This window comes from Lepidochelys olivacea, assembly GCF_965140295.1.
Source record: "Lepidochelys olivacea isolate rLepOli2 genome assembly, chromosome: 2".
In the NCBI taxonomy this organism is placed as follows: domain Eukaryota; kingdom Metazoa; phylum Chordata; order Testudines; family Cheloniidae; genus Lepidochelys; species Lepidochelys olivacea.
The window spans coordinates 195,970,891-195,991,670 of NC_140412.1; the positions used below are offsets into that span (position 1 = coordinate 195,970,891).

A 20,780-nucleotide genomic window follows, 5' to 3' on the forward strand; every position below is an offset into this window, starting at 1 on the left:
CAGTCCTTCATTCTTAAATTAAGTATATTGGTAGCACTTACTCTACTGCCAACTTTCAACTCATAGGATCAAGATGAAGTAATATGGCAAGATAGACAAAACTAGTACCAACAGCACTCAGCATATAAACAGTATGCAATGTTACAATCCATTGGCCTGAAAGTTATTCACCGTTTTAATATAAAAGAAAATTCAAAAAATAAGTTTCTTGCATATATTTTCTGTAACCAAAGACCCAATTACCTTAAAAATATAAGAAAAAGGAGCCCTCCCTTATACAAGTGTCTACCTATTCAGTTTAATATTTCACATCACATATCCCCAGAGTAAACAGAATGAGACTAGCATGTTACCCACACAGTGCAAGAGCACTCAAGTTCCTGCATACCTGAAAACAATTTTAGCAGCTGAAAGACATCTAAACATGTCATCAGTGATTTTTAATCAACACAACAAAGGAGCACAAGAAACTGAAATTCAGTTACAGAGGTCAGCAAATTGCAGGTTCACATTTACTGAGCCAACTCATCAGTCAAGTGAAGTTGTAAGCAGATTTTTTAATATAATATTTTCACCAGAGACTCCTATGTGACAAATAAGATATTTTATCGGGTAAGCCCACTGATAAGATACTGTGTACTATAAGAAGAAACCAATTATGTTTATATAAGAAAATTCAAAAACATCAATCCTTCTGACTAAGAAAGATTCAATCATATCAAGCGACAATGTGCCATTAATTTCTATTAACCCTGAAACTATTCCCCCATTTGACTAGATTGCTAAAAATATTAATTCTTCAGTTCTGAATTGTCAACATCAATATGATCTGTAAAACACCATACCTGTAAAATTAGTCTCTTATCTAAGCACACCAAAGTTTATCATTAATTTGATTAGTGGAAATAGTATGCCCAGAATTGCACAAGATGAAAGGGAAGACATGGTCCCAATCTCCAGAAGCTCACAATCTAAACAGCTGACATAAGAAGCACAGGACAACCCAGTCAGTGGCTGGTGGTGTCCTAGAGCATGTCTTGTTTGTTCTGTTTTTTCCAGTGAGTTGGTGATAACATATTTACTGACATAGTTTAGTTTAGAAATCCTTTAACAAAGCCTTAATTGGATGCTAAAAAAAGACCGCTCATATTTATTGTGCCACAATTCCAAGACTGCTTAAGTGGATGAAATAGGAAAAAACCGTTAACCACCTCCTTGTGCTGCAAACTACTGTTAAATATGCACAACTGTCTTCAGTGGAAAGTGAACTTTAACATCTTTTACTACCTGCTTTGGTAGCATAATCTTAAATCTTTAATGAGCACTGTCAACTGCCAATGAAAACTAGTGAAGAAATTCCTTTTTATTTATAACATTAGTATGGAAGAATTTAATTTTCCACTTCTCCCTAGTATACTTTTGACAGATATAAAATAAACTAACTCCAGCTTTCCAAAATGGACTGTGATTCCTGCCATAAATAAAAACTTACAAAAACACACATTTCAAGATTTCATAGTTGAAATGAACAGCAATAATATTACATTAATTTTGTACCTTGACAAGATGTACAGTAAGTGTTGGGAGTGGCCGTCCAGAAAATGATGCGGGACATTATAAATACAGTAAGTAGATCAGAAAACCAGAATATGAATACCTCAGTTCTTCTAAACTGCAATATTTAGTATTCCTATACTGTAACAATGACTATTCACAGAATTTAAGACCTTCGGGGAGATACATACACTAATGGGAGTTGTGGGAAAATCAGGCCACTTGAAAGGCTACATATGGATTTAATAGGTTAACTACAGGCATCTCACTTTGTTTTTACCTAAGGCATTACTTCTTTCCAAGAACCTCACAAATGAAAACCATCCAAGGTTTGTGCATTCAAATGGTGAATCAGTTCTAGAGGCTGACATCCGAGAACGATAAGCTGAAAAAATATGTATGCAGCTCCAAGTAGCAGCCCTACATATTTCAAGTGGAAGAGATGACTTTTAAAATGGTTGAAAAGGCTGCCTGAATTCTAACAACATGTGCTTTGATATGAGATGGTGGGGTCAATTTATTCAGTTCATAACAAAATTCTAATGCAGTCTGATACCCCTTTTGAAAGTCTGTTGAAAAAACCCATCCTCTGGATTTATTACAAAAGATACAGTCTTTGTGATCTGTGGAACAGTTCTGTCCTACTGAGGTAATACACAGATAGCTCTTAACATGTCCATAGTGTGGAGTTCAGTCTCTGCCGGGGACTAGTGAGGTCTTGGAAAGAACTAAATGAATCAGTTGATTTAAATGGAAGTCTAAGCCCACTTTAGGCAGACGTGTAGGAGGGGAATGAAGAGTAACACTGTCCTTCTGGGAGGTGGTATAGGTGGTCCTACCATGAATGCTTGACTTTCACTCACTCTGAACAGAAGTAATAGCCACCAACGATGCAGTCTTAATAGAAAATGGTACACAGAACAGAAGCACATCCAAACTGTGAGATGTAGACACTGGATCCAGGTGTCAAATCGGACCTTTATCCTGTGACATTATGTCCAGAACGACAAGCAGCTTGAATTGTGGTTGAAAGAGATAGGGGTATCATCTTTAAGTACCAAAACTGCAGCATCTACACTAGGGCTATTAACATAACTTGAAGCCCTGTCATGTCATAAGTTCCCAAGGACTCTAGGGATTAAAAGGCTTGGAGGGAAAATGCATAGAGTAGATTCTTGTTCAACTGAATCAGAAATGAATCCAAGATGGAGCCTGGATTCATTCATCCTGTGCAGCAAAACGTGAGATTTGTTGCTTAGACCAGTCATGAATATGTCTATAGTTGGAGAGCCCCATTTCTGAAAAATTCTGTGAAAGACAGAAACTGTGGAGGATGATCCATGAAGAGATTATTATTGTCTGTTGATCTGATCTGCTAAACTGCTTTGGACCTCATGTAAGTGCAGAGCTCTTCAGTCATGTTTTAACACAATCAAGTTTGGAGCAAAGACAAAAGAGAAAAGAAGAGAAAAAAACAGTCTTGCTGATTTTAACTTCTGCTATTCAGAATCTAGTGACAGCAGTGAAATTGGCTGTAAGGTCAGTACTCTGCTGCCACTCGAGAAAGCTATGAGCATCGGCAGAGACAGGCACTGATACTATTCATGGGGGAAGAGGACTCAAAATGAAATCTGGAAGAACAGTGGAAACACACACAACCAACCCACCCTTCCAGACAGCCAGTCAAAGAAAGTGGTAAACCGGTCAGAGACCATCATCACATTGGCAGCTACAAACTTTGGAGGAGCAGTGAAAAGAAAAAGAATACTCCTTTTCCACTACAGCAGCAAGGGGAGCATAGGATTGGGCTGCAAGTTTAACCAGATAGCTACTAGACAGAGGATGAAACAGCAGGGTGGATAAAAAAATCAAGGTTTTTTTCAAAAAAAAAAAAATTTTTTTTTTAATTTAAATCAGATTGTTCTGATAAAATGCTTTTGGAAGAAGAAACCTATCTAAAGATAGTTTTAATTAAGATATATTATAGCTCAAAGACATTTCATCATGGAATAAGGATTATAAATTCTAATTCTATAGTATGAGACAATGAGTTCATGTAATGTTTAAGAAAAGTTTTGTAAATGAGTTCCAATAGTTCATGGATTAGGGACCCAATCTTACGGAGTTCCAGGGGCTTCTGTACAGATTTAGGTTAATCTTTCTATCTACCTAATGGGACCCAGTGCTCAGTCTAGCACATACCATCACAGATGCTTAGTTTTGCAGTTCTCAAACTGTGGATTTGCGTCTCCAGAGATAACATGCTTGTTAACAGCAAAAATGTTTTTAATAAATATAGAGATAAGAAATAACAGACCTCAACCCTACTGTCCCTCCACAAATTTGTGTAGACAGAGTCAATCCCTTACCTCTCTCTAAAAGTACAAAGTTTCAAAAAGTTCGATGAATAGAAGATTGTTGGGGGCGGAATAGACCTGGACAAGGAGAAGAAGTCTGGAGATAAATGTGAGAAGGGAGGGACAGGCAGTAGAAACAAAAGTGAAACTGTTTGAGCAGCATATTCCAGTAATCTTGAGGTCTTTCTGAGTGTAGCCTTCATTGATTTGAGATCACACCATACCATTCTCTCACTAGAAGGGAAAACCTATAATGGCAGCAGGCCGCAAGAGAGATCCAGTTTGGGAATATTTTAATGAAGTTCCTCTACCTGTGGGTAAGATAGGCATGCACACAAAATGCAAACAGTGCAACAAAGAAATGCAAGGCCTGGTTGCCCAAATGAAACAACATAAAGAGAAGCGTTCCTTCTCAGGAGAAAGCTGCATTGAAGATGATGAAAGGAACATGTCTGAACATGCAAGATCTTCAGAATGGTAAACTTTTTTATTTCATACTTCTTTCTTAAGGACTGCCTGTCTTCTTTCTGGACTATTCTTGAATTCTCAAGTTTGAGCAAAAAATAAAGTTGTTACTCTATGGTACTATCATTTTAGATGCAGCTGTGATAAAAAATAAATAGCTGAAATAGGCAGATCTTCCTTTTACAATTTTACCTCTAAAGTAGTACTTAGTGTCAGTGAATGCAATGAGTAATACTAAATGAGCAGTATAGTAATAATAATTAAATAACTTCATTGATTTATTTTGTTTAGAAGAATCCATCCTCAACATACAGGATTCTGAAGACTATCCACCTTCAATATCACCATCATTTTCTATAGTTTCAGCGTTATCTGCCAATGATAGTGTTTCAGTCACATCACGTATGTCACATAGCCACAGTATATCCATCACCTGTAGCAAAAAGAAGAAAAAAAAACCTCCATCATCCAGAAACAACCATAGATAAGTTTGTGATAAGAACCAGCAGATTACAAAAAGAGGTGATTGATTAAAAAAATTGCCCTGTTTGTTTATGCAACAAACTCTCCTTTCCGTATGATTGAGAACCCACACTTCATTAACATGGTTCAGTCATTAAGACCAGGATACAGTCCACCCAACACAGCGGATGTCGCAGGCAAATTGCTGGATAAAGTGTATGAAAGAGAAATTGAGCAGTGTGCAAAAGGTCTAGAGGGTGAAATTGTTAACCTGAGTCTTGATGGGTGGAGCAGTGTCCACCATTATCCTGTTGTATGTCCTTGTGTGACAACAGAAGAAGGGAATGTCTTCCTTACAGAAACAATTGATACATCAGGAAATGCACATACAGCAGAATACTTACAAGAAGTAGCGGTAAACACTATAACAAACTGTGGAAAAAAATTCAAATGTCTAGTACACAGCTTGGTCACAGACAATGCTGAAAACGTATCCAAGATGAGAAGAGAGTCCCAAGTTAATAACATACGGTTGCAGTGCTCATTTGATGCACCTCCTAGCCAAAGACTTCAGTGTTCCAGAAATAAAGGCTAATGTTGCTGAAATTGCAAAATACTTCCATAACAACCACTTTGCAGCAGCTGCTCTGAAAAAAGTGGGAGGAACCAAGCTAACTCTCTCACAAGATGTGTGATGGAACTCAGAAGTGGACTGTTTTGAGCATTATAACAAGAACTGGCCAAATCTGATGACAGTTTGTGAACAAAATCGTGAAAAAATAGATGGCACTGTCACAGCCAAAGTTCTCAATGCTGGGCTTAAGAGAAATGTTGAACACGTGCTGAGTATCCTGAAGTCCATTTCTATAGCCTTGAACAAAATGCAGGGAAATAGCTGTTTTATTGCTGATGCTGTGGAAATTTGGAAGGAACCGAGTGAGATCTTAAAAAGAAATATGTAATGACAGAGTTAAATTACAAGCATTAAAAAACGAATGGGACAAGCACTATCTCCAGCTCATTTTCTTGAAAATATTCTCAATACTCGGTACTAGGGTCAAACCTTAACTGCTGAAGAAGAGGAGTTGGCTAGGACATGGACATCCAGCAATCATCCCTCCACAATGCCAACTATAATAAACTTCAGAGCTAAGCGTGAAGCATTCAAGAAATCTGTTTGCTGATGATGTTTTAAAGAAAGCCACACCAGTGAACTGGTGGAAGTCATATAAGCACTTAAATTCAGAGACTGTTGAAGTGATAATCTCATTTTTAACAGCAGTAGCTTCTTCCGCTGGTGTAGAAAGAATATTTTTTTCCTTTGGCCTAATTTGTTCCAATTTGAGAAATCGTTTGGGACCTGAAAAACCAGGCAAGCTTGTTTTTCTTTTCCAGATTATGAACAAACAGGAAAAAGAAGGTGAAGATGACTGAGTTAGCTGCAGAAGCCAATATTTTAAGTTTCTCACATTGACCTGACTGTTACAATCGATTTAATTTTGGGGTTTTTAAAAAAATATTTCATTTAACTATTTTAGTTAAAAATAAATTTAACAAAAACAAACCTGATTTTAAAAACTTGAATGTTTATCTCAATTCAAAAATTTATATGCTTGTTTTGTTAAAATATTATATGTTTGCTGTTGAAGAAAATACCCAGAATATATAATGTTATTGTTTTAGTTAAATAAAACAATTAAAATGTCTGTCTGGTGATGTTCTCCTCCTAATACAGCATGGCAATAAAATCCTCCAAATATTAATGATTAACCTGTTGACTTGGAGATAGTTCACTTCCCAATGACTTCATAAATATCTGCTTCCATTACCTTTGGTAAATTAAATAACCACACAATCATTAATTTTCTGATATAGCTGTAAAACTAATCTGAAAAGCTTTCACTTTAAAAACGTATAGTGTGTACCTTCTAAAAATGAAATGTACATCGATCTCTGAGTTGTGAAGAATATGTATTAAGGTTATAACCACCAACAAAAATGCACTTTTACGTAGAAATCCATGATTAAATCAAGTCTTCCTGACTAGTGATTTAAATCAAATCCACCCCAGGATGAAACATGAAGTCTTTGAAAAGGGCCTGCGGACAGCACCCCTCCCCGCTCTCTATAGCTGAAAGCAATGGAAATGTTAACTTCACATTTGCATACTTTCCCAACAGCGACAGCCTCATTTTAGTATAAGTTACTAAATACTAGAGTTAAATTCCTAACAATTCCTATAGGTTGTATGTGCGAGTGGGTAAATTAGGGAAAAAAATCTCTCAGAGAGACAGACACACAGAGACAAACAAGGGGAAAAGAAAAAAAATAGGAGAGAGAGAGAACACAATGCAAGGAAAGGAGAAGTGAGGAGACAGAAGGATGAGGAGGAAGACGAGAAGAAAAACAAGACACCACAGGAAAACACATACCATGTTCAGTTATACAAAAGAAAAAGTAGAGTGACATAAGTAGTGTGTTTGTTTCTTTTAATGAATTAAAAATACAAGTTAAACGTACAATTTTACAACTAAACATTCTTCAACAGTACATGACATAATGGAGCAAATAACCAATTTGTAAGCACCTAAAAGAAAATAAGGTGATAAGTAACAGTCAACATGGATTTGCCAAGAACAAATTCTGTCAGACCAATCTAATATCCTTCTTTGACAGCATAACAAGCCTTGTGGATAAGGGGGAAGCAGTAGACGTGCTATATCTTGATTTTAGTAAGGTTTTTGATACTGTCTCAAGACCTTCCCATAAACAAGCAAGGTAAATATAGCCCAGATGAACCTACTACAAGGTGGACGCACAACTGATTGGAAAAGCATTCTCAAAGAGCAGTTATCAATGGTTCAGCCAAGCTGGAAGGGTATACTGAGTAGGGTCTGCAGGGATCTGTGATGGGTCTGGGTCTATTCAATCTCTTCATAAAAGATTTGGATAATGGCACAGAGGGTTCTCTTACAAAGTTTGCTGATGATACCAAACTGGGAGGGGTTGCAAGCGCTTTGCAGGATTAGAAATTTAAAATGATCTTGACAAACTCAAGAAATGGTCTGAAATCAATAGGATGAAATTCAGTAAGGGCAAATGCAAAGTACTACACTTAGGAAGGAATAATCAATTGCACAAATACAAAATGGGAAATGACTGCTTCGCAAGGAGTACTGCAGAAAAGGATCTGGGGGTTATAGTAGATCACAAACTAAATATGGGTCAACAGTGGAATACCGTTGCAAAAAAAAAGTGATCATTTGGTGGTGTATTAGCAGGAATGCTGTAAGGAAGAAACGAGAAGTAATTCTTCCACTCTATACAGCACTGATAAAGGCCTCGACAAGAGTACTATGTCTGGACACCATACTTCAGGAAACATGTAGACAAATCGGAGAAAGCCCAGGGCAGAGCAGCAAAAATGATTTAAGGTCTAGAAAACATGACCTATAAGGAAAGATTTGGAAAAAATGGGTTTGTGTAGTCTGGAGAGGAGAAGACTGAGGGGGGACACGATAACAGTCTTCAAGTACGTAAAAGGTTGTTATAAAGAGGAGAGTGATAAACTATTCTCCTTAACCAATGAGGACAGGACAGGTCAAGTAATGGGCTTAAATTGCGGAAAGAAACCTTTAGATTAGACACTAGGAAAAACGTCCTGACTGTCAGGGTAGTTAAGCACTGGAACAAATTATGTAGGGAGGTTGTGCAATCTCCATCATTGGTGCTTTTTAAGAACAGGTTAGACAAATACCTGTCAGGGATGGTCTTGATACTTAGTCAATTTCAGTGCAGTGGACTGGACTAGATGACATACCAAGGTCCCTTCTAGTCCTACATTTCTAGGATTTTCTCCTTGAAACTGCAGAGGGGTCTGACCTTGGGGAAGCGGAGCTACACAGTTTTTTTTACACTTGCCAGTAAGCTTCAATTTGTGGGTGAACATGTAAACTTTTTAAGCCTACGCAAAGGTGTTAGGGGTACTTATAGCCACATAGTTCTTGCTCTTGACATATTCAGTCTCCAATTTCAGACTCTTGAGGGGGATTGGAAGGGTAATCTGAACCATGATTAGCAAGTCTCCTGTATATTCCATTTTACTACAGTATTTATCTCAGAAATAAACTAGTACCCTTGAGTAGTTTAAGGTTAACCCTAATAACTTTAGCTCCCACAAGTGGTAAATTGGACAGGTTTGTTGGAACCCTTCCATAATGCTGTCCTTGGCCAGCCAAATACAAACTCCAACTTCTGCGTGAACATGCAGATGTACACATGTTTAAGCCGGAATGACTAAATGAAACTGTCGTAACTTTCATCCCTCCCTCTGCCCTAATGTTTGTTTCTCTTATTTGTAGTATCACATCTAAAATTTGATTTTAAGCTCTTCAAGGCAGGGACCATGCCTTTCCACTAGCATTGTAAAGTACATAGCACACCTTTGGTCACTATAAAAGTAAACAAATAAAAAAATAAATAAAACTATAGTGTAGATAGAACCTAACAATGACCACATAACTGGATTTTACAGTGATGTTGTTAGGTCTTATCTACCCAACTTTTAATCAGACTGTAATAGGGCTACAGGACTACTATGTTGTAACTATGTACCCTGATACAATTTTAGATGTAATATAGATGGGCTATAAATTTAAGGTTACTAGTTTTAAACATATTTTAATTTAAATATCAAAAAGCGCAGCAAAACATTAAAGTGAAGAAGCAGAGCAGCTGTACAAGCAATCATAGTAATTGGATTTTTGCAGTGACATGAATTTTGATTGGTTTATAAGATGAGAATTTATAAATTCAGCTACCTGATTAACATTTCCATTAATATGCTGGAAAATATCAATACTCATTTTCTCCTGGCTAGCTTTCCAATTTTAGGTTTGATTTTATTCAACCCTGAAAACTGCTCTTTCATGACATGGGGTGACACTGTAAGATGACTGATTAACACCACTTACTGTAATCACCTGTTATACCAAGGCGCTCTAGAATACTGCAGCATTTCTGTACCAAATTAATTACTGCTGTATTTATAAGCAGACATCTTTGGCTTTGACAACAAGTACTAAGACTTGTACTTCCTTGACAAAAGCACTGTTTAAAATGAATACTTAAAAAGATATTTTGCTTACTCTCTTAGTAAAACATACATAAAAAACACAACAGGACAGTAGTGCAACAACTTTGTTTAGAGATTAACAACACTAGAGGTAGACAGAATTGATAGTTCTAGAACATATTTGACCTTTCCATTGCATCTGATTACATACAAGTACTGAAAAATTTACAATACTTTTTCTAGCCAGGGAACAAAACATAGCATAAACATATAAGTTACTAAATACTAGAGTTGAGGTGAGGGTGACGGAAAGGGAGGCATATTAGCAATAACCAAATAAGAAGCCTAGTTCCCGTCATTAATAGCATGAAATGGATAAGATTCCAGACAATGCCATTACCGTTCAGAGATGTGAATAGCAGCAGTAAAACCAATCAGAACCTTGTTACTTCCACTCTGGCCCTAAAACCTTTAGCACAGCAGGGGCACTGGGGCTTTATGCCCGCAGACTCAAGAAAATTACCTATTGTTTACACAGCCCGTAATTACAATCCTTGCAAGTGTAAGAGCTAGATTTTTTTAAAAGCAAATTTTGATTTTGCAGAATGGATTGCGTAAGGTGTTTCTTCGGGGAAAGCATGATATTAAGCCCTTGTCATAAAAATGCTCAGTTCCAAATTACTACAAATGTGACTGGTATCTACTTATATACAAATTGTTGAACGAAACGTTAATGATGAAATTTAATTATGACCATCCAGACATTATACATTCTACTAAATGCAAATGTGGCTACAATGTACATATGTAATATTCTATCTGAGTTAAAAGCTGTTAAATGTGTGCTTGTATACAAATCTTTAACGTGGTACAGATGTGTTACCGCTGAAACCTTACACTCTGATTTGAATTTTGTATATTTAAAATAGCAACCCTGTTACTACATCAGCAATTTGCATTCTGAATTTTCCTTTTTACAAATGATTATGAACATGGCTTGAAAAATTTACAATACATTTTCTAGCCAGGGCACTAAACATAACATTGAAGTACAGTAGCTACAAAATACAGGGGGAAGAAAAGGGCAGCATACCAATCTCCTGGATCTAGCAAAGGGACAATAGTTGCAAGGGCATTCAGAACTAACTTCTTGATGTTCTGAAGGTCCAGAATTGTTTTGGATATTAGGAAGCATTGGGAGTAAAACCTGGTGCCCCAATACTGAGAGGGCACTTCTATGGCTCCCAAAGAACATAGAATCTGCACTTATTTCAGAACTGATTCGTGAGATGGGTCCCTGGGAACAGGGGGAAGACAGGAATTGGAGGATACATCCCAATTCCACCATCTTTAGCACCCACTTGCGGGAGGTAACGGACTGCCACATACTTAGGAAATGCGACAACCTGCTGCCAAAGGAGGGGCAGAGAGATAGAAAGTCTAAGATCTGCTACAGTCCAAATGCCATACTCAACAGGAATCAGATAGGCTGTTTAGAGGTGCGTGAATGAGGAGGTAGCAGAGGTCTCCTCCTTTGCTGCTTATGCTTCCACTGGTATTGATCCAGCTGTCTAGGAAAAACAGATACCTGTCCTGTCACTCAAGCATTTCAGGCAAGAGTTTGCACCACTCAAAGTAAAGTTTGAAGCCTAGGGACCTAGACGTGGGTTTCCCCAGCACCAGGTGCACCAAGTACCACTAACAAAAACACACTGACTGCACATTCACAGAGGAAAAAATGACAGCACACTGTGACCACCAATGGTAAGATGGAACTGAAGGGGAGGGAACATCTCCACCCTTTATACCCTTGATTTGGAGTAACAGGGAGCAGGTGTGGTTACCCCCGGGTCCTGCTAGGGGAAACTTTCTGAGACCAATGCACAAGATGCACACACCCGTAGTGTAATGGACATCTGCAATCACTTGAAGAACTACGGAAGCACACAGAGAATAGAGTGTTTTACTTTTCCTCAGTTCACCCAAGAGCAACTTTCACAATGGGAGCTGCAGCTGTGGTGACAGCAGCAGTACAACTAGGGCCAGAAGCAATGGCAGAGTAAAGCCAAGAGGTGGCCTCTGTATATACCCAGTTTTCAGGGAGCTAGGCTGGTGGGTGTGTAACTGCCACCCAGACAGCGTCTCATTCCAAAACAACCAAGAGGCTCAGGTCTCCTCCTGCCAGAAACACCAGTGGGTTCTGTAACATTATTAATGAAGTTAACATTCTATTTTCCTTAGTTTAGCTGAGCCCTGTTCAGATTCCTTTCCTCCCTGCCCCATATTACATCTGGGCACCTTGCTCTCCCCCAACTCTGTTAATGTTTGCTGAAGTTTATGATATAAAAGATTTTATATGACTATCAGTGACTAACTTTTATTTCTATTTATGCTTCATTTTCATGAAAACTTGAGACACCTAAATGTTCATTTTACTGACTTTTATAGCATGCTCAGAAGTGCAGCAGAGCAACTGAGATCGAAGGAGTAGAAAATAAAAAATATTTGATCAAAAGTAAAGAGAAAAAGAAGGTAACTCATATTCAGCTAGGCATCACATTTCCCATACAATCTCCAGCTATCTGGATCTTCAGCCTTAACAGGTTTAAGAATGTGATTGCCCAGTTACTTAGCCACACTTTTTGTTGGAATCTTGTTCTCCAGAGTATGCAGTCCAGGCTTTCACCTTTTTCCTAGATGAAGTTCACAAACAATATTATTATTTATCTATAAAGCTTATGATTTAGGTCTTGTATACTTTACACTCTCTTTCTCATGTTTTACTTCTGCAGTTGAGATCACCTGGGAAACAATCTTAAATTCTCTAGATGTGAATGGTTGGTATAAGAGGGCAGCACATTCTCAGAAGTCCTTAACTCTGGAATGATCCATACTGCTAGGCATTTTTTTCTTTACTGGGTTGAGTGATCTGATTTGAAATTGATTAGAGGGTGGGTGAGATGGTCTTGCACTGGGGACTAAGTCTCATGTTACCACTGAGTCAACTTGTACTTTGTATTGTACATGTGCCTGATCATTAGATAGGAACATTTAAAAAAAATAAAGATCACTACATATCTGCCTGTTGAGCGTCAAGACAGCTTACACCCTAAATTTCCTAAAAACAAAAAGCACAAAATGGATAGGATTATCCAATTACAATCATACAAACAATACAAACATCTTCCAACATGCATACAAACCACTTTCAGAACTAATTTCTGGTCATAAGAAGAGGATATACATATATATATCTACATTTTTACAAATTTCAAAATATATTTATGTTTTATAAGCCATTAAAATTCAAACTAACTTTTACCATTCAATCCACTGAAAACCTGACTTTACATTATGAATTTAAAAAATGAACAGTAAAGCACAAATGAGAGGACATGTAACCTATAACTTCACTCTTTACATATGGGACTATAACTTTCAAAAACTGAAACCTAATAAAAATAAACCTCTGAAATCAATGCATTTTTGTCTTTTTTTTTTTTTTTTTAAGTGTAAGGAGAAAAGATGCAAAGAATAAAAGATTAAAGGGAAAACTTCTGCCACATTTCTAAATATTTCCTATCTTGATTCTGATTTTCTTTTTAATTAGTAATGCTATTGGAAATCTGATAAAGGATTTTTTTTTTGTAAGCCTTTGGATTTTCATCTAAAAAATTATTATTTTAAGGAAAAGTATCAGGTCTTTCTTGAACTATAAATATTATGTCACTGCAGTCTTTCCAAGAGAGGAGTTCTGACAGTTATTAGAGGCAAAACTAATCTTTGAATCAGTGACTAACATATAAGGTCATTCTGATTCCGGGCCTGAAGGCCACCAATCTGCTAGAAATTTCTTATTGTCAGCTGTTACTCAGAAGAGTCCTCACAGACCTACAATTTTTTTAAAGATGGTGACATGACACCTATTTAAAATATTTTTAATATAACCTGGTTAATAAACACACTAGGAATACTTAAGTACCACTACCAAAATGACTAAGTGCACCACTTTCAACTAAAATAAATGTTGCAGTTGTAGAAAAGGATGGAAGGCATAGTCAAAGTGATAGTAACATTTGACATGGGAAATTTTTTCACTTGTAAAAAAAGTTTGTTGAATGCCCTCCTCAACTCCAACACTGCTGGAATAATCATCACACTAACATTATGCCACCAGTGACCAAGAAGTAAGAAGGCAAAGAACAGAACATATAAAACCTGACTCCACTTCCCATAGGGTTTCTGCTTTTGAATTACCTTTAAGAAGAAAGAGGGTAGAAAGGGAGAGCTGTGGAATGGAAGAAGGAACTCGGACCAGCTCTTTACCAGTTAGTAAATTTATCTTGTTAATCATCCCCCCTCTTCTTCCATCCTGAAAGACATATCAGCATAGCTAGCAGAGACGGTAACCTTGTTTACCTGGTACTAAGTCATGTTAGCTGCCCTGCAATGAAGGAGGCCAATATTTAAATTTGCAGGACGAGTACGAGTAAGGGAAATGCAGAGATTTGATAAAAATAATCCCTCTTTCAAAATAACTAACATTTTCTATTATTCTCAATGGGAGTGAGGCCACAGGCTGAAAAAAGAGGCTGTCTCTTACTCCTGGGGGAATTCTGTGCCAAAAGACTAAAAATTCTGCATACAATATTTTAAAATTCTGTATATTTTATTTGTCAAAAGGAACACAATATAATCACACTGATTTCAATTATTTTGATAATTTATTTCAAAATACCTGTCAGCAAGTATGTCTGTAAAAATATAGACAAATAGAAAGATTCAGGAATTTTTTTTTTAACAAATAGATTCCTTACTAGGCATATTAATACAGAACTATGAGTAATAATTCATTAAACTACAATACAGAAATGTATTTCCTGCATCCCTCAGAAGCTGGAGAAAGGCTTGGAGGAGTCAGAGGTAATGGAGGAGTTGAGGGAGAGGGAAGGACCCCGAGAGTGAACCTGAAGGGTTGTTGGCTGTGGGTGAAAAGTATGGAACGGTTTCTTGGGGGGGGGGGGGGGGAGAAATGGTTAGGGAGTTGGGAAGCCTCCCGCACAAAGACCCTGAACCTCTTCCAGTCAGTCAGGCACATATGCCCCTGTCCCTGTAGCCCCCCCATACCGTTCATCCACATGTGGCCCTGAAGCCCCCCCCCACACTCAGCGCTTGGCTCAATGCTGTCACCCCACTAGCTCCGGAGCCTGTACTCCAGTCTGTCCCACTCATTAGCCCTTTAAACCTCAGTCTGTGGCACACACATACCCCCAGCAGCCCCACTTGGCCCACTCTGCCTCCTAACCTGGCTCCACAAGAGGCTGCTGTGATGAAAGCAGCCAGCGGCTAGCTTTTAATGCTGGTCAGCCAGCTATTCTGGTGCCACAGTGGCCTCTGGTGGGAGAAAGGCAGAACTGCAGCACTTCTTCTGCAGAATGTATTTTCTATGGAGCAGAATTCCCTCAGGAGTGTTCTATGCACACATTTAATGTTTCCTGAAGTCCTTCTCACAGACTGGATCTCCCTAGGCTCAGTCCGTATTCCCAGTCTGTGTTTTTTCTCAGCTGTCTGCCTGGGGTGGGGGTGTTCTCTATAAAAGTACTCCTGGGGGAATTCTGCATCACTGCATGTGCACAGAATTAATGTCCTCCACAGATTTCTTTGCTTCCCTACAGAAAAATGACTTCTGATAGAGAAGCAAAGGGAAGCCATAACAGTGGTCATGTGCCCCTACCTGGCAGCGCAGCCAGGTTGGTTCAGGCGCCTGGAACAGCCAGTTGAAATGTAAATGACCACAGGGGAAGGGGGGCGAGTTGTTCAGTCATGAATGTGAGTGAGAGAGAGAGAGAGAGAGAGACACCGTCCCTCTTGCTCATTACTGTGACACACTCAGCATGGAGGGGCAGCGCTTTGCGTGTTTCTGAGGAGGTAGGAGTGGGGCAGGCTCTATCCCCTCAGACAGAGCAGAATGTATACTCCTGGGGGAATTCTGCACCACTGCGCAACGCAGAATTCTGCAGAAATTAACGTGCATGTGGAATTTCCTCCCCCACAGCAACAGGCTGCAGTGCTGCTAGCTGCCACTAGACCCGACAGAGTCCAGCTCGCACACAGAAGACACTGCTGGGGGGAGGGAGAGGGAGCTAGAGGGTTCCTGGCAACTATAGCTCCCAGCGTGCCCTGAAGGAAGGAGAGAGCTGTGCACAGGAAACTCCATGCAAGCCTGGTACCGAGCATCAGACTGTTTTCTCCCTCTGGATCCTGGGGGGTGTGGTGGGGGAGCGGGTCTTGGGGTGGGGGGGGCTATAGCTGGGCTCCAGGGAGGAAGGGGTGCAGGTATATGGACAAGGGGGTTCACAGCTGGGATCCGGGGAGGGAAGGGGTTTGTGTGTATTGGCTGGGGTGCCCATGGCTGGGCTCGGGGGGGAGGGGTGTCTGGCCCCCCCCAGCCGGCCAGGGGATTGGGGGGGGAAGGAGACAGAGAAACAGGAATTGGGTTGTCACAGGGGTTTCTTTAACTCTCTGCTCCTGCGGGAATTTGTGTGTGTGTCTGTATTGTTACAGACATACTTGCTGACAGGTATTTTGAAATAAATTACCAAAATAATTGAAACTGGTGTGATTATGTAGTGTTTTTTTGTCAAAATTTGCAGAATTTTAAAATGTTGTGTGCAGAATTTTTCCCTACATTGTGTTCTCTACCTCCATCCCTGTATTTTATCTCTCCTTACTTCTTCCCACTCTCATTCCATGCACTTTCTCCACAGCGCATGCACACCCACCATATTTCTCTTTTCTGACTTCTCCAACAATCTCTTCCTGCACCCCATGCCAATACCTACAACCATCCATGGGACCCCACAAAGGAGTCTAGTGAAGTTTCCAAGCACTAATAACTAGCACACTGAACCCACCAGTTGCCAACAGATAAAGTTTGGAGCCAAGAGGCATTGTCCACAGACAATGCAGAGGTGAAAAGCCAACAACTTCTGGGAATGGGGAGGGTGTTTGGAATCTTATTTGGATGGTGTCGTTGAACCCTGCTCAAGGGTTCCATTAGATGTCTCAAACTGAAGCCCCCACACATTCCTTGTGTTTCTCCTTCCTATACCAGTGTCTCATGGACACAATGGTGAAAAAGATCTCTACTACTCCCTCAACCTCCTGGCTCTTGCAAGGCAGTTGGCTCCAGTACTCTTTTAGGGATTGTCCTCCTCCCATGAAGAGTTCCCACATTTACTTCTACTGCTGAGTTTTTGTAAACAGTAGCAGAGAAAAACTGACCCTTGGGGATGTCCACACTACAAGCACTCCAGCTACCTCCCTGTAAAGCAGATACTTGCTACAGCAACAGAAGGGTATTTTTCATCACTGTAATAAATCCACTGTTCAAGAGGTGATAGCTATATCAATGGTAAAATTCTTCTCTCAACCCACTGGTGTCTATACTGGTGCCTGGGTCTGCTTCACTACATCTCTCATGGGGTGTGCATTTTTCACACCTGAGTGACATAGCTAGGTCAATCTAAGTTTTAGGTGTAGACCAGGCCTTAATCTGTTTCACATCTGCTTGATAGGTTCCGTATTGAAGATAACAATCTTTTAAAAAGAAAAGATGTGTAGCCCTGCAAGCAACAATCCAGAAAGTAGCATCCACCCATAGTAAAAGATTAAGTAAATGGAGCAAAACTGAGCAAGGCATCTCACTGGGAGCATAGCACCAGTGCGCCAGAATCTGCACTACTTACTTATTGGTCTCTGGGTGGAGTTTAAGGTGTTAGTTATTACCATAAAGCAAGAAATAGCTTGGGACTAGCTACCTGAAAGATTGCCTCTTATTCTGTGCCTTACTGAGACAGCTCAAGTCAACAGGGGCGCCTAAGCTGAATCTCCTTCGTTTTAAAAAAGAGGAGGCAGCTGGCAGAGCATTTTCTGTGAGGGCTCCAAGACTATGGAATTTACTCCCCTTGGTCTGAAATAGTTCAGCTTTGGTGACCATCCTGGCATACTCCAAAAGTGTCTGTTCGACAGTTTTTTCAAGAGGGTTGAGTGTATGCTTCCCACAAAAAAGAAGAAGTAGGTGTGTGACTGGCTGAGTTCCTGCTGAAATGATTACTTTAATACTGGTAGGGTCTCAACGTATTTGTGGTATTGCTAATAATTTGTTAGGGCACCTGGAGATTTGGATAGGTGTCTTATTTTAAATCGAAATAAATAAAAATATTGAATTATTAAAAGAAAACCACACATGTATAGAGAATCATAAAGCCACTCGCTATAAAATAGCATTAGTTTTAAAATATTTCTTGCTGGAAATTTTTTTAACAAAAGTACAAAGTTATTCTACATTTTTAAGTTCAACTTTCATGATAAAGAGATTGCACTACACTACTTGTATTAGGTGAACTGAAAAATATGATTTCTTTTGTTTTTTACAGTGCAAATATTTGTAATGAAAAAATAAATATAAAATGAGCACTGTATACTTTGTATTCTGTGTTGTAGTTGAAATCAATATATTTGAAAATGTAGAAAATATCCAGTAATGGTATTCCATTATTAACAGCACGATTAATCGTGATTAATTTTTTTAATTGCTTGACAGCCCTTTTGTAACCAAGCTTGATACCACCCCTTACATTCCTTGGGAATTTTGAAAGTCCCCTTCCTGTTTGCTTGGCAATATATGCAATGGTCTCAGTGCATCCTTCCAGCTCACCATGCCTGCTGCATGCACCGGGCGATCCCTCACTTGGAGCAATGCCGAGCTGCTAGACCTCATCAGCATTTGGAGAGAGGAGGCTGTCCAGTCCCAGCTGAGCTCCAGCTGTAGGAATTATGATATCTACGGACAGATTGCACGACGCATGACCGGGACACACTGCAGTACAGGGTCAAAGTGAAGGAGCTGCACAACACCTACCACAAGGCGCAGAAGGCAAACCGCCGCTCCGGTGCTGCGCCCACGAGCTGCTGGTTCTACAAAGGGCTGGATGCAATACTCAGTGGCGCTCCCAGACACCACCAACACACTCTTATCAACCTCCTGCCTCCAGTCTGTACTTGTTGCATTCCTCCTACTCTGTCACAGTCCAGCGCTGCGGACTCGCAGTACTCACTGCACTCAACACCCATCCCTCTGCAGTTTAGCCCCACAGAAGTACAGTACCCGTTGCATTGTACTCCAGAGGACAAGACTGCATATGATACCTGCACATACACAAATTTTTAACCATCCCGGGACTCCTCCTGGGACCCTCCCTTCCCCCCATCTACCACAGTGCTAATGTGTTTTTTTATTTGTCCCTCTCTCCTCTGGTTGTAATTTTTTAATAAAGGAATTGTTTTGGTTTGAAAGCAATTTTTATTCCATTAATTGAAATCAAACAGAGCCCTGCAAAACAACACGCAATTTTCCTAAACCTTCACAGTGCATCGTCTGCACCAATCACGATCACCTCCTAGCATTACAAGCACCACACTCCTAACCATAGCAAAAAGTATTAGTGGCTTTCAGATTCAAATTGCTGCCTCAAGGCATCCCTGATCCTTATGACCCCACGTTGCCCCCCTCTAATAGCCTGGTCTCTGGCTGTTCAAATTCAGCCTCCAGGTGCTGAGCCTCAGCAGTCCAGACCTGAGTGAAGCTTTCATTTTTCCCTTCACAAATATTATGGAGCGTACAACACGCAGCTATAAGTATAGGAATATTGTCATCGGCCAGGTCCAGCCTCCCATATAGGCAGCGCCAGCGGGGCTTTAAACAGCCCAAAGCACACTCAACAGTCATACTGCACTTGCTCAGCCTGTTGTTGAACTGCTCCTTGCTGCTGTCAAGGCGCCTCGTGTATGGCTTCATAAGCCACAGCGTTAAGGGGTAGGCAGGGTCTACCAGGATCACAATGTGCATTTCGACTTCCCCTATGGTGATCTTCTTGTCCAGGAAGAAAGTCCTTGCTTGCAGCTTCCCGAACAAGTCAGTGTTCCGAAACATGCATGCGTCATGCACCTTTCCGAACCAGCCTGCATTAATGTCCGTGAAACACCCATGGTAATTCACAAGTGCCTGGAGAACCAGAGAGAAATACCCCTTCCAATTAACGTACTTAGGTGGTCTGGTGCCATAATTAGTATATGCACGCCATCTATTGCCCCTCTGCAGTTAGGGAAGCCCATTTATGCAAGCCATCCACGTCACGCACGTTGCCCAGAGTCACGGTCTTTTGGAGCAGGATGCGATTAATGGCCCTGCACACTTCCGTCAACTCGCATCCAACGGTTGACTTTCCCACTCCGAACTGGTTAGCGACTGATCAGTAGCAGTCTGGAGTAGCCAGCTTCCACAGTGCAATTGCCACGTGCTTCTCCAACGACAGGCAGTTCTCATTCTTGTGTCCTTGCGCCGCAGGGCTGGGGTGAGCTCATTACAGTCCTATGAATGTGGCTTTCCTCATCTAAAAGTTCTGCACCCACTGCTCATCATCCCAGACGTGTATCACAATGTGATCTCACCACTCAGTGCTTGTTTCCCAAGCTCAAAAGTGGCATTCCACTAAGGACAGCAGCTCCGTGAATTCCGCAAGCAATCTTCTGTTGTAGCTACTATGTGCGGCGAGATCAACGTCGCACTCCTCTTGCCTTTGTAGTTTAAGGACTACTTCCACTGCCACTCGTTACGTGTTAGTGAAAGCGAGCAGCATATTGGTCAACAGTGCAGGATCCATTCCTGCGGACCGAAGAGGCAGAGTGCGCAGTACACAAACCATTGAAAGATGGCGCCAAATGCAGACGGAAGCACAGAGATTGCTGGGGTGCGAAGCAATGCATCACGGGCATTGGGTCAGGACCCACGATCCTCCGTGACCCCC

At 40.2% G+C, this 20,780-nt stretch overlaps 1 protein-coding gene across 1 annotated transcript in view; it reads right to left on the reverse strand.

The window, feature by feature from the left end:
- The window catches only part of STT3B (STT3 oligosaccharyltransferase complex catalytic subunit B), a 74,124-nt gene that overhangs the window by 50,220 nt on the left and 3,124 nt on the right, over window positions 1-20,780 (reverse strand). The gene's annotated exons all lie outside the window — the stretch shown is intronic.